The 13,198-nt window shown below is 37.9% G+C and overlaps 1 protein-coding gene across 1 annotated transcript in view; it reads right to left on the minus strand.

Moving 5' to 3' along the window:
- The window catches only part of CACNA2D3 (calcium voltage-gated channel auxiliary subunit alpha2delta 3), a 607,379-nt gene that overhangs the window by 424,149 nt on the left and 170,032 nt on the right, over nt 1-13,198 (minus strand). The window lies entirely within an intron of this gene.

The following is a 13,198-nucleotide window of genomic DNA, read 5'->3' on the forward strand; positions in this document are numbered from 1 at the left end:
CTATACTAAAGGAGAAAGGCCTAATAGTTAGTCCTGAAAAATTGCAAAAAGAATATCCTTTTGCCTATTTAGGTCATAAATTATTCCTGAGTCACATTACACCCCTGAAATTGGAATTTGTTCTTCCTAATCCTTTAACCTTAGTGGGTTTACAACAATTTTTGGGTCATATAAATTGGATCAGGCCGTATTTGGGTTTAACTACTCTTCAATTAAGTCCTATGTTTCAAGCTTTGGCTAGTGCTAAACAAGCATCTGACATAATAACCTTAAATGAAGAACAAAAAGGGATTTTGTCATTGATTGAACAAGTTTTAAGCCATAGATGGACAGATAGATGCTTGCTAGATTGTCCATTATCAGTTATTTTAATCTCAGAACGAAGGGCTACTGCATTGATAGTTCAGGTAAAAGAAAAAACTGCTTTAAGGATTTTGGAATGGATTCATTTGTCTCATACACCATCGAAATCCATAAATTGTATCACAGAACAGCTTGCTGATATTTTTAATCGTGCTCGTCAGCGCTGCAAGGCTATTGCTGGTATGGAACCAGTAACATGTTATGTTCCTTTTGCTTTAGCTACCTGGGAACAGATGATTTGCAATAGTGAGTTTTTGCAGGTTTTGGTACATTCCTGGCCAGGGAAGTTTTCTTGTCATCCTCCAGCCGATCCTAGGCTATCTTTGTATAAATCAGTCAGAATTAATTTAGCAAGTCTTTTTGTAACTCAGCCTATATCAGATGCTCCTACAGTTTTTACTGATGGAGGAAAGTTTTTGGTGCTTGTGTTTGGAAAGATAAATCTGGAATTTGGCATACAAAAGTGACTTCAGAGCAGAAGTCTGCCCAGCAGGCAGAACTTGCTGCTGTAGTTTTGGCTTTTCAAAATTTTCACAATCAGGATTTTAATTTAATAGTGGATTCATTGTATGTGTATAATTTGTTACCCTTTGTAGCAGGTTCTTATTTGTCTCCTGGAATATCACCTGATATTTTAAGATTGCTTTTGCTGTTACAAGGATGTTTGGAGCAGCGTGTGAATGTGTGTTTTGTTGCTCACATTCGTAGTCATAGTAATTTGCCTGGAATTTTATCACAAGGTAATGCCAAAGCTGACAGTGCTGTAACTTCAGTCCTCACTGTCCAGCCATGGGACAGTCATAGTTATTTTCATCAAAACGCTAAAGCATTGGCACAGCAATTCAAACTTACTACTGCAGAAGCTGCTGCCATAATTCAACAATGTCCAACTTGTTCAAAGCAGGGCACGACTATACCTATGGGAGTTAACCCCAGAGGGTTGAAACCCTCAATGATTTGGCAAATGGATGTTACTCAATATCCGCCATTTGCGCCCTGGAAATATATACATGTGACTGTGGATACTTACTCAGGATTTTTAATGGCTACCCCTCAAAGAGGTGAGATGGTTAAACATGTCATCAATCATTGCATTAAGACTTTTTCAGTTGCTGGTACACCTAAAACTTTAAAAACTGATAATGGTGCGGCTTATCGGAGCACTGTTTTTGATCAGTTTTGCAAACAATGGTCCGTGGAACATAAATTTGGGATTCCATACAATTCTACTGGGCAAGCTATTGTAGAACGTCATAATGCCACGCTCAAGACCATGTTGACTAAATTAAATAAAAAGGAGGGAAGCTCCTGGGGCTTCCGGCGATTCAAGATCAATTAAATCTAGCTTTATATACTTTAAATTTTTAAATTTGTCTGGTAACCCCCTGCGGCGCGGCCAGCAGGCATTTTTCTTCTCCTTCTACAGATGCGGTGAGACCTCGGGTGTTGGTGCGGTTTCTTCCAGATCCAGCATGGGTTCCTGCTGAGCTGATAACGTGGGGACGTGGTTATGCAGCAGTTGAACATCTTGGTCAAATTCGTTGGGTTCCTGGTCGGTGTGTTCGACCTGATCATTCGCAGGCACCTGTGAAGGAAGTTTCGGAGGAGCAGGATGGCGCATCTGTGGTTCCTGATCCTGGTGATTCTGCCTAATCTGTCCTGGGCTGCTCGGGTGCGGAGAGAGCAGCGACAGCATGTTCAGCGTGCTGGAGATTTGGGCGATGATTTGTGGACAGATAATAATTACATTAAAGATTTGCGCACAACTGCCAAAAACTTGAACATCACCAATTGTTGGTTGTGTATGCACCTTCCTGGGAGAGTGGGAGAAGGACTGACTCTACATGGAGTTCCATTTAATCGGTCTACTTTGCAGACCGGAAAGCATAACATTTCATATGCCATGAACTTCACGGTCAAGGTGAAGACTGCACTGCAGTCTCCAGCACATTTATGTTTCCAAAACATTACAAACTCGCAATTCTTGGGGAATCATAGTGTCTGCAATTACACTATTAAGTGGACAAATGGTTCAGAGAACAACATAACTTGGATAAATGGGAAAAATGAGTCTGACGCATTTGGCCAGTATCAATATCTAGACATGAAACAGCTGATGCAAGCGGCAAGTCAACAAGGTTATGTACAGCTGGAAGGGTTTTGGTTTTTATGCGGACTGTGGGCATATCGACAAATCCCTGCAAATTGGTCAGGGACATGTACTTTGGGGTTTGTCATTCCGGTTATCTATAAGTTAGATACATTACCTCCTGATGTTCGGATCCGAAATCGTCGGGAATTGGATTCGGGTCTAACCATGGGAGGTAATCTATGGACACAAATTTCTCGAGGTCTCATCCCGCCTTTGGGAATTGCTATGAACTATAGGGATATTCATATTTTAAATAATTTTACTGTTGCTATGTTTAATGATACTATAAAGAATATTAAGATGATTAATGTAGAAATGTCTGAAATTCGTACAGTTACTTTGCAAAATCGATATGCTTTAGATATTATGTTAGCTGCCCAAGGAGGAGTTTGTGCTTTAATTCATTCGCATTGTTGTGTTTTTATACATAATTATGAGCCAAACATTACAAAGACTGTTCAGGACATGGAAGATCGTATTGCTCAGCATCAATCTGGAGCCGATGGGTTTAATGCATCATTCTGGGACAGTCTGTGGTCCTGGCTTCCTGATGGATCATGGTTTCGCTCCTTATTGCAAGGGGTTGTTATTATTATTGCTATATGTATCTTATTATGTTGTTTTATTCAATGTATTCCTAATCTATTACAAATGTGTACCTCAGTCTTCCGGCGTGTGGGATCAGGTCATGAGGGAACTATGTACTATGCCACTAAAACACCCCCTATCTTTGAATAAATAAAAAAGGAGGGAATGTGGTAATATATTTTATTAATCATTTTATCATTTTCTGTAAGGCCTTTGAAATACTAGCAGTAAGTCTAGGGAGATGTGGGCATTCTTGGTGGGGGTAGGAGTACCTTTGCTCATGAGTGTCTCATCCTGTTTTGATTCTGCAAGTTTAGAAGGAATAGGAAAATGGGTGAAAGTTCAAGGTACACAGTTGTGCTTTCTCATGGGACTTTCCAAACTTTCCCATGAGACTTTCCGTGGCTGTATGATCTCATCCTAGCAAGGTAACATCTGGGACTTTCCAAGATTGTGTGTTCTCATGCTGGTGAAGTAATCTCCTGTTGAGGTCATTGTTTTCTGAATATGCATACTGTATTTTTGCTTGTGTTTTTTCTCAATAAATACTGCTACCTGAGTTCACTCAGGGCTGGCATTTTCTCAGAGACATTTCCCTGTGTCTCATTTCAAATGTCAGTCCACCATACTCATTCAAGACTAACTTGATTTCCAACTTGATCATCCCAGTGTCTCCCAAAAAAAATCTTGCACACTGTACTTTGATTTATCTCTGCATATTTATAGTATAGTACCTGTACTGGATACTCCTAAATTCTGGTGCTTTTTTTTAACTGACAAATGCTTCAAATAAGTATATTTTGAAGTGAGTGAAGCATTCTGTAAACCTAATGCCATTTAGCAGTTTGTTCTCATTAGAGCAATTAATTTTTAAAAGATGCACATACAAACTCATTTAAAATCATTTGTTGCCTTATTGCTCTCAGTAGGCTGTTACTTTAAATAAGCCAATTCATTTAACTAGTTCGCAGGAGAAAGAAAATATTTATAATGTGCTTTCAAAATATATTTCCCTTCCCTACTCAAATTACCAAAAGTAGGATTAAAAAAAAATTGAAAAGTTGATTTCTATTAATAGCTTAGCAAAGTTCACTGTTGCAAAGAATCTAGTAGAAAAAATTGGTTTACTGAAGCAATTCATGCTGTTTATTGTTTGATTATTTACAGAAAAAGTGCTAAATGAAAAGCAGAGGCACCAAATGTGCTGCTGTCTTTTTCTCCCAATCCTGGAGCCAGGCAGAAAATGTTATAGTATATAATTAATTAATTGCCCTTTTCTAGAGTCTTTCTCAAAATGTAAATCAATGCAAAGATCAATGTCTAGCTAAGGTGACATCATCACCCAAAACTATGCCTTTAATACCATTTCTCACTTTAAATACTTATTCTAAGATTTCTGCCTGTCACTGGAGTCCACAACAATCATCCAAACAATAATTCAAGAATTTATATACATTCCTATTATATGACTGCAGGTATAATATAAACACTAGGAAATATGTTCCCATACCCTCTTCTTCTCGTGCATAATGTATTGGACAGCAATTCTCCCCATTCCTTCATCTTTAGAGCAGTAGACTCATCAAATTCTAGATGGAATTTAAGAGCTGCTCTTCTATAGAATTTTTAAAAGAATTTGGTTGCACCCAGCTTTCATCCAAACACTGATTATCTCTTGCCAGGAATTCTCTGAGCCAAAGGAAGATAAGCAGAAGATTTTCAGCATAATCCAACAGAAAAAAAGTTCATTTTGGTTTCTTAACCAAAAACTTATTCTTAGCTGGGGGTTTTAGGGGTGGCTCATAACATGACAATATTTCTTAGTGTAGGACATTAGGAAAATGTTCTTCACACTAAAGTTTAATTTCTGTTATAACAGATACCATGCAAAGAAAGCTTGTTATTGTTTTCTTGTGCTTAATATCCCTTAATAGACCTTAATTAACTTGCACCAAGAACAATCCATATGCAAGCCTACTCAATATCAGCCAATAACACATCATTACCATACAAAAAGCAAATTCCCTACGGAGGGGGTGACAGATGCAAATCTCTGATAACAAAAAGAAAAACCTATCTTATCTCCATATTGCAGAGATATTCTAATAAGCTCCATTGATATAATAAAATGTGCAGCTGAGATATCCAGCTTCAATGCAGCACTATTGAATAGGCTGTTGTAGAACACATTTATTGTCCTGTAAAAATGGACCAAGAATTCTATATTACCAATATGTTTACACATCTACTCTGGAGAAGATACATTAGTGCTTTTTCCCATTTGACAATGCAACACAAGGAAACAACAGCTAGGAAGGACTTGCAGCCATGGTATTCAAATACCAACATAGACTTAATGCCATACACTACTATGGGCTTACAGCTACCTCCTAAGTGGATACATATTCAGATAAAATAACAGAATAACAGAATTAGAAGGGACCGTGGAGGTCTTCTAGTCCAACCACCTGCTCAAGCAAGGAACCCTATACCATTTCATCCAAATGGTTATCTAATCTCTTCTTAAAAACCTCCAGTAGAGGTAGTCCTCAACTTACTACAATTGAACCCAAAATTTCTGTTGTTAAGTGAGTTTTGCTCCATTTTACGACTTTTCTTTCTACAGTTGTTAAGTGAATCACTGCAATTGATAAGTTAGTAGCCTGGTTGTTAGGTGAATCTGCCTTCCCCATTGACTTTGCTTGTGAGAAGGTTGCAAAATATGATCACATGATCTTGAAACACAGCAGTAATCATAAATATGAACCAGCTGCCAAGCATCTGAGTTTTGATCACATGATCAAAATGCTGTAAAAGTCATAACTGTGAAAAATGGTCATGAGTCAGATTTTTCAGTGCCATTGTAACTTTGAACAGTCCCTAAATGAACTGTTTTAAGTCAAGGATTACCTGCATTCTTAACGACAGCGAGCAAATCAAACAATGCAAGAAATAGCAATAGGTTTACCATAGTCTTACAAAAAATACAAGGACATTTTTAAAAAATAGTGGAAGGAATACATGATTCATTCAGCTCTCAGAGAAAAAAAAGCCTAGAATGCATGCAGCAAATGTTAAGGCCACAGCAACAATAAAAAACAATCATGATTAATGATACGGGGGAAATGCTGTTTGCTTTCTAAGATAAGTTATGTTGATTAATTTTTACACAATAGAAAACTTCTCAGATATGTTTATATAGTTATCAGAAGTGAAACATGATTCAAGGAAATCTTTGTCTTTAATTTGATCAGACTTATTGAACTCGCTTGCTTTCTGCCATATGGGAGAACAGTTCAGATTTTCTTTTGATCTACCTCTTCTATGTCAGACCAGTCCTCTTTGTATAGCAAATGGCATGCTTTGTTACACAGTTCTTCTAACACAATGGTGCATTATTAACAACTTTGTCACGAGTCATGATATATAACAGTACTTGTGATTCTTTCTAGCAAAAAATATACCCCAAACTCATTCCTGGAATCGCTTGAAATATGCACACGTGTAGACATTTTTAATATTTGTTCTTAAAAGAGACAGGTCGAAAAGATATTTCATTCCAAATAGAATTTTATTAGTGCTGAAATCCACTATATGCAAACATGAAACACAATCCCAGATGTGACTTTGTGTGAGAAGCTGCTTTGGGGACTGGTTTGGATTTGAGGAGTGCTGGGACTGGTTGCCCATAGATGTTTAATTCACTCTACCATGCCAAAATCTGCATCCTGTGCTCCAATACTAGCTTCACCTTTGGATAGCCTTTCAACAAGTCTGCCTCCTTACCATTCCAGACATATAAAGGTAGTCTTCAATTTATAAAGTTCATTTAATGACCATTTGAGGTTACAAGAGCAGTTAAAATATGATTTATAACCATTTTCACACCACTGCAGCATCACCATGGTTACATGATTTATTTTGGATGCTTGACAACTGGAGGGTCATGTGATTATCTTTTGTGATCTTCTGACAAGCAAAGTTCATAGGGAAGCCAGATTTACTTAACAACCTAGTTACTAATTTAACAACTACAGTGATTCACTTAGGAAATGTGGCAATTAAGGCCATAAAATGGGGCAAAACTCACTTAACAAATTTCTTACTTAGCAACATAAATTCTGGATTCAATTGTGGTCGTAAGTCGAAGACTACTGGTATATGCATACACGCTCTTTTGAATTTTAGAAAGATGAAATAAAAATAAGTAAATAAATACACTCATTTCAAATAAATACACTCTCTAAGCCCTCTATGCACATAGAATGCAAGTAGAATGAACTGCAGTAAATAATATGCAAGAAGAATCTCCACATTGTCGAATTCTCTTTCAATATACTTTCCAGTCATGCTTATGCCTCTCAGTCCAGATCTCTAAGCTTTCAGCAAAGAACTCTACAAATATAAGATTGAAGCACTTGGTCTTCCAAACCACCTAGCAATTGTAGATATGCTTACACACACAGAATAGACCTGTTACAGACTTATGGTTCTTTCATGTGTGCACACCGAAAGTATATACTGGAGTTGAGCCATAGGCATCTGTAAGCAGGATTAGACACTTTTGGCAAGATAAGAAGACAAGTATTGTGACATTAGAAAGGTACTTTCATTACTTATTTATCCATCTCATCATTTTAGCCATTGTCTATATCCATTGCAGGATGAAGGCTTCTTCTGCATGTTTCCAACCAATATGGTCCTGAGCTTTCTTTTGTCAATTGGGCCTGCAATGCTTGCTGATGTCATTGATCCATCTTGTTTTAGGTATCAAGCGAGTAAAAGAATTGAAATGAAAATGGGCTGGTCACAGAGCAAGAAGGACTGATGGCAGCTGGAACAAGGCAGTCATAGAATTTCATAAAAAAGCGTTCACAAAAGAGACTGTTATGAACTAATAAAACATGCCTTATTAAAAGTTAACAAAGCTAGCTAGGAAAGCAGGCTCGAAATCCTGCTCTTCTGATTGGCCCATCAGAGCAAGTCGGGATTGGTCCATTCCGGGCATCCTGATTGGCTTAGAACGGGCCGTTCCCATTGGACAGAAACCAAAGGTATTAAACGTAGTTCATTAGTTAATGAGACAGCAGCCAACCCTATAAAAGGGCTGCTGCTGTCCAAAGGTTTTGCTCTGTTCTGAAGTCACTTAATAAAGAGTTGAGTCACTACTGATGCCTCGTCTCCGTTCTTGCGCCCACGCCTCCAAACTTAACAGAGACCTAAAACAAGATATATCTATTATCTACTTATTTATTATTAGACTTTTAGCCCATTACAATCTAATAAACTCTCAATGGCTTGCAAATGTAATACAAACCTAAAAGCCAATAAACAAAAACAAAGAAAGGCCTAAAACCATAAAGGATATAATAACCATCAAAAACTATCATGATTCAAATGCTCTCTGGAAAAGCTTGTTCTTCAACATCTTCCAGAATGTGGCCAAGGTAGGAGCAGTTCTAACCTCAAGTGAAATACCGTTATCACCAAAAACATCAGCCCAAGGTGAGCATCAGCCCAAAATGGGGAAGAAACAGCTGCTTACTCCCAACACATTCATAACAGCTGGGCTGACTTCAGTAGTAGATATGCTACTGAAAGTAACCTGGCACAGAGCTTTAAAGAACTTTATAGGTTGACACTAGACAATCAATTGCTCCCAGAAGTTATTAGGCTTCAAGGCTTGTAAAATGGGTGTCACTTGGTCCCAAAGGTAACTGCTGGCAAGCATCAAAGCTCCTGTATTCTGTGCCAAATGAAGTTTCCAAAGAGTTTTTAAAGTCAGTTCCATTGCATGTGGCAATACCATGGACACTGCTGCTCGACCAGAATAAATTACTCATCTATATCTAATTAAAAGCAAACATTCGGAAGTAGAAAATTGACAATGCCAATTCGATGAAATTGTCTAAACACTAAGGTGTTCTTAGCTTCCACAGGATCAGACAAATGTATTTTCATGCGTATTTGTTAGACAAAAATCATAAAACAAGAAATCTACAAAACTTGCAGCTGAAATACTGAATAAAATATGGCTGAAATCTTTTCATTTGTTACTGATAATTAATACAATTATAGCCATCTTTTTATGTCTTTATTCTGTCAGTTGAATCTATTTATAGTGAATCACCATAATTTCATTCCTCCCACAACCCATTTACAAGCCTTTACTAAAAAAAATTAAAAAATAAATTCTTTTGCATGCTAATATCATCGTCTCTGAAGGACAAAAATGGGATCTTAGATACAAATCTTTCAAAACTGGCATGTGCAGATTAACCACTGCTGTGGTTATAGAAGCCTAAAAATTATCTAAACTATATGAACCTTTTTGTATGCCAGTTTGCTAACAACAGACATATATGTTCACATGTTTATTTTGTACTCTGGTAACATGTGCCAAAATATGCCAAACATATGTCAAAATTCCCTATAGGCTGTGAATTTGGACTATAGACTGGCTGTGAATGGAGAGAAAGGAAACAGAAGACATATTAAATGTTTTATTGTGTATTAATTCATATACAATTTTATTTAATGTTAGTTTAGCATCCATGGAAAAGCTGGAATAGATTTAGGACTGTAAAAGGTGAGAAAATACAGTATAATCTAAATACTAATTGGTCAGCAGGCAACTTGACTGTGCTACAGCCATGCTTTGTAAAAGTTTATATAAGGTACTTCTCAAGCAAATTATTCAGAATGATGGAGCTTAAAAGTCTGAAAAAATGAATTCAATAAGTCCAAGTTTAATTATATCAAATTAGTCAGCATGATTGAAAGGAAACGGAAAGGAGTTCCTGTAGGTTTTATTCTGCTGGTTGTTGCTGGTTATAGGAGGCAGCACTCATCTCAGTTTCAAGGCTGTTGAGCCAGTGATTTCTGAAGTCATTTTTGTAGTCATGTGGCCAGTATGATGTCACAGCACACTGTTTCCTATTTATCTACTTGAATTGGCATGATTTCGAACTGCTAGATGGGCAGGAGCTAGGCACAGCTCAGCTTTTGAACTTAGGCTGTCAGCTTTCCAGCTAACAAGCCTAATGTCGGAACCACTGAGCCATCACACTTCTTATAATTGTGTAAAAAAAACTCCCAAAAGACTAAGAAATTGAAAAATGCCAATCCAGTCTAAAATAAATGCATATTGGGGCAAATCCAGGGGTGGGATACGACAGGGTTAACTACTGGTTTGGGATTTACGAGCTTCCCTGCCCGCTGTGAGTCCGCGCCTGTAAATCGTCATTAGCACGCTGCTGCCGAGAAGCAGCCTTTGAAACAGCCCTCTTTTCTTGCTTTTCTAACTGCAGCTGTGCCTCGTTCGGCAGCTGAAGTTGAAAAATCAGGAAATAAAGATCAGGTAAGAGCCTGGGTGGGCAGGTGGCCAAAACATCAGCAGACATAGAACCGGTTCTATGTCTGCTGCTCTTCAGAGCTACCGGTTCTACAGAGGTGGACAGAACTGGTAGAAATCCACCCCTGGACAAATCTATCCTAACTTCTCAAAAAATGCATTTTCTGGTATAGCCATTGAAAGTTAATATGCCTTGTTTATGATTACTAAACAAAGAATCAAGGCTAAAATTATTGGAATAGTGATGTAATTATTATTTATTTTATTTATTTATATCCCCCCTTTATTATTTTTATAAATAACTCAAGGTGGTGAAGACCCACAAAACTGCAAGATCGAATTTGGGTCGATCACTGGGTTCAAAGATTTACTTGTCCGATTTATGCTGGAGCCCATCTTCAGGGAATTTCTCTCTACTGGAATATATACTTTGGGCTATTCTGTGAATCATGTTTATAGGGTGCCTTCCTATTGGCTGATTGGTGTATTGATGGCTGGTGATTGGCTGTCATTTCCTTGTGCTGTCAAGCCCTCGGGTCCTAAGTATTTGATAAGCTGGTGGTAAAGCAGCACTCTTGTTACCTGACAAAAGGTCCATTTCCCAGGCTTCAATCATTTGTGTCCTTGTGATCTGGTGGTTAGCTTCTCCCCATTTGTCCTACATAGTTACAGGGGCAAGCTATGCAGGGGATTTGATAGATTACATTGGAACTATCTCCTACCTCCAAACAATTTTTTCAGTGCATAATTTGTCCTCATATGGTAGCCTCTGGGCAGTGTGTGATGCCCACTTGCAGATCTCGGAAGCTGCATTTTAGTGCTTCCCCAAAAAATTTTTTAATGTATGGCAGGATGAGCAATATAGTTGGTCTTTTACCTCCTTTTTTTTCTTTTCTCTCCTTTGCTTTTGCACAGGCATTCTGTAATGAAGGCTTCTGGGTACCCATTATACTTGAATTGTTCATGTAGGAATCTTCTCTCTAATTGTTTAGTTTGCAAACATATCAAACACACCTTCCTCTTCTTATTTTCCCAAGAGCAACCCTGTGAGGTGAGTTGGGTTGAGAGTGAGTGACTGACCCAATGTCACCCAATTAGCTTTCAAGCCTAAGACGGAACTCAAACTCACAACCTCCTGGTTTCTAGCCCAAACTGGCTCTGTGATGAAACTCTACTTAGAATACCATGCAAAATTCATATCATTGCATCCTCAAAAAGGATAATCAAGGCTAATGAAGAGTTGTACAAAAACAGATGAACAAGAAAATAAGCAAGATTATATTATTTATCAAGAAAGAGTAAAATATTTGGGGGCATTTTATTTTATATAGAAGCATATGAAATTTCACATGCTATTGAAAATAAGCACCTTTTTAAAAATTCAGAAACTGTGGTCATCCCACAATGCCAAATGATGTGATTTTGGGTACAATATGAGATACAGCTTCACAGAGTTAACAGAGTTAACCTGGGGAATTGGCTACAAAACGTAATTATGATAGGCACTATTGTTTGGCTTTAAATAGGAATATGACAGATTCATGAATGTTATCAGTGCATGCAAATTATCATAATTAATTATTATTTCCATTATCTCAAGTAATAGTACTGTCATTAGCCGATGCTCTGCAACAAGAAGAGTAAGAAAGTGTGATGGATTTATGCCACGCATTATGATGCAACTGGATAATGGAATCAGGAAATTAGATCTTTGGCTTTATCTAATATTACCCTTGATATTTCTGCCAAGTGTGTTTTCCTCATGATAGCCTACCTATCTAGCAAACGATAGGAATCAAAGAGCAGAGAGAATCTTCAGACAAGAGCCAATTGATTTAGGATGGTTGAGGGAGGGAGCATATGGTATAAAAAAAATGAGTGGAAGTCTACTGCGAAAGCATGCCTCATGCGTAACATGAGTTAACATTATTACAAGGAAGGGAGCAAGAGTTTACCCTCACTTTCAGACAAGGCAGGGACAGGAGGTATCTTATGGGTACCCATGCATACTTCCTGTCCCAGCATGGCATAAAAATCTATCTCAGCTCTGTATTCTGAAATAGAGACAAGAAGGTTAGATAAGTGGTTTCCTGCAAGGAAACCATACAAGCAAAGTTCTAAATATCCATATATAGCACATTAAAAAACTGCCCCATTCCTCCTTCCAGCCATTCAGCCATCCATTCATCCCAGTATTAAAGGGCTGAGCCTCTTCCTCTCACTGTCAGAATTCCAGAAAAACCCAATTCCAATTAAAAACTCAGAGACAGGCATTTTTCTCAGTTTCACTTTATTAAAGTAGTTAGACTGGCACATCTGGGAAAACCCGAATCTGAGAGTTCCGAGTTTTCCCTTAGTAATCCAATAGTCAAAACCCAACCCCTGTATCCATGAGTCCATCACATATCCAATCACCAACCGTCCCAACTTGAGACATCCCTTCAACCACTCCTCCACCAGGTGCAGGAATAACATGACCTTGACCGAAAAGAAGACTGTTATTATGTCTAATTACCAACACTCTAAAATTCCCCCCTCCTACTTTCCCAGGCACAGGAACATGGCAGCGTGGAAGCTTCTGGTTCTAATATGACTTCCAGAACTGACACTCACCCTTTAGATATAAGACTTTTAGTTACTACCTTCCCAGCTGTGAAGATCTCTGCCTTCTAATCTTTTTCACAAAATGTCTACCTGTGGCAAGGGAATCTTGGGTTCTAATTTCACTAGCTTAAAACATC

Source organism: Notechis scutatus, chromosome 2, assembly GCF_049901735.1.
Source record: "Notechis scutatus isolate UNSWTSFEM ecotype Mainland chromosome 2, rNotScu1.2, whole genome shotgun sequence".
In the NCBI taxonomy this organism is placed as follows: Eukaryota; Metazoa; Chordata; class Lepidosauria; order Squamata; family Elapidae; genus Notechis; species Notechis scutatus.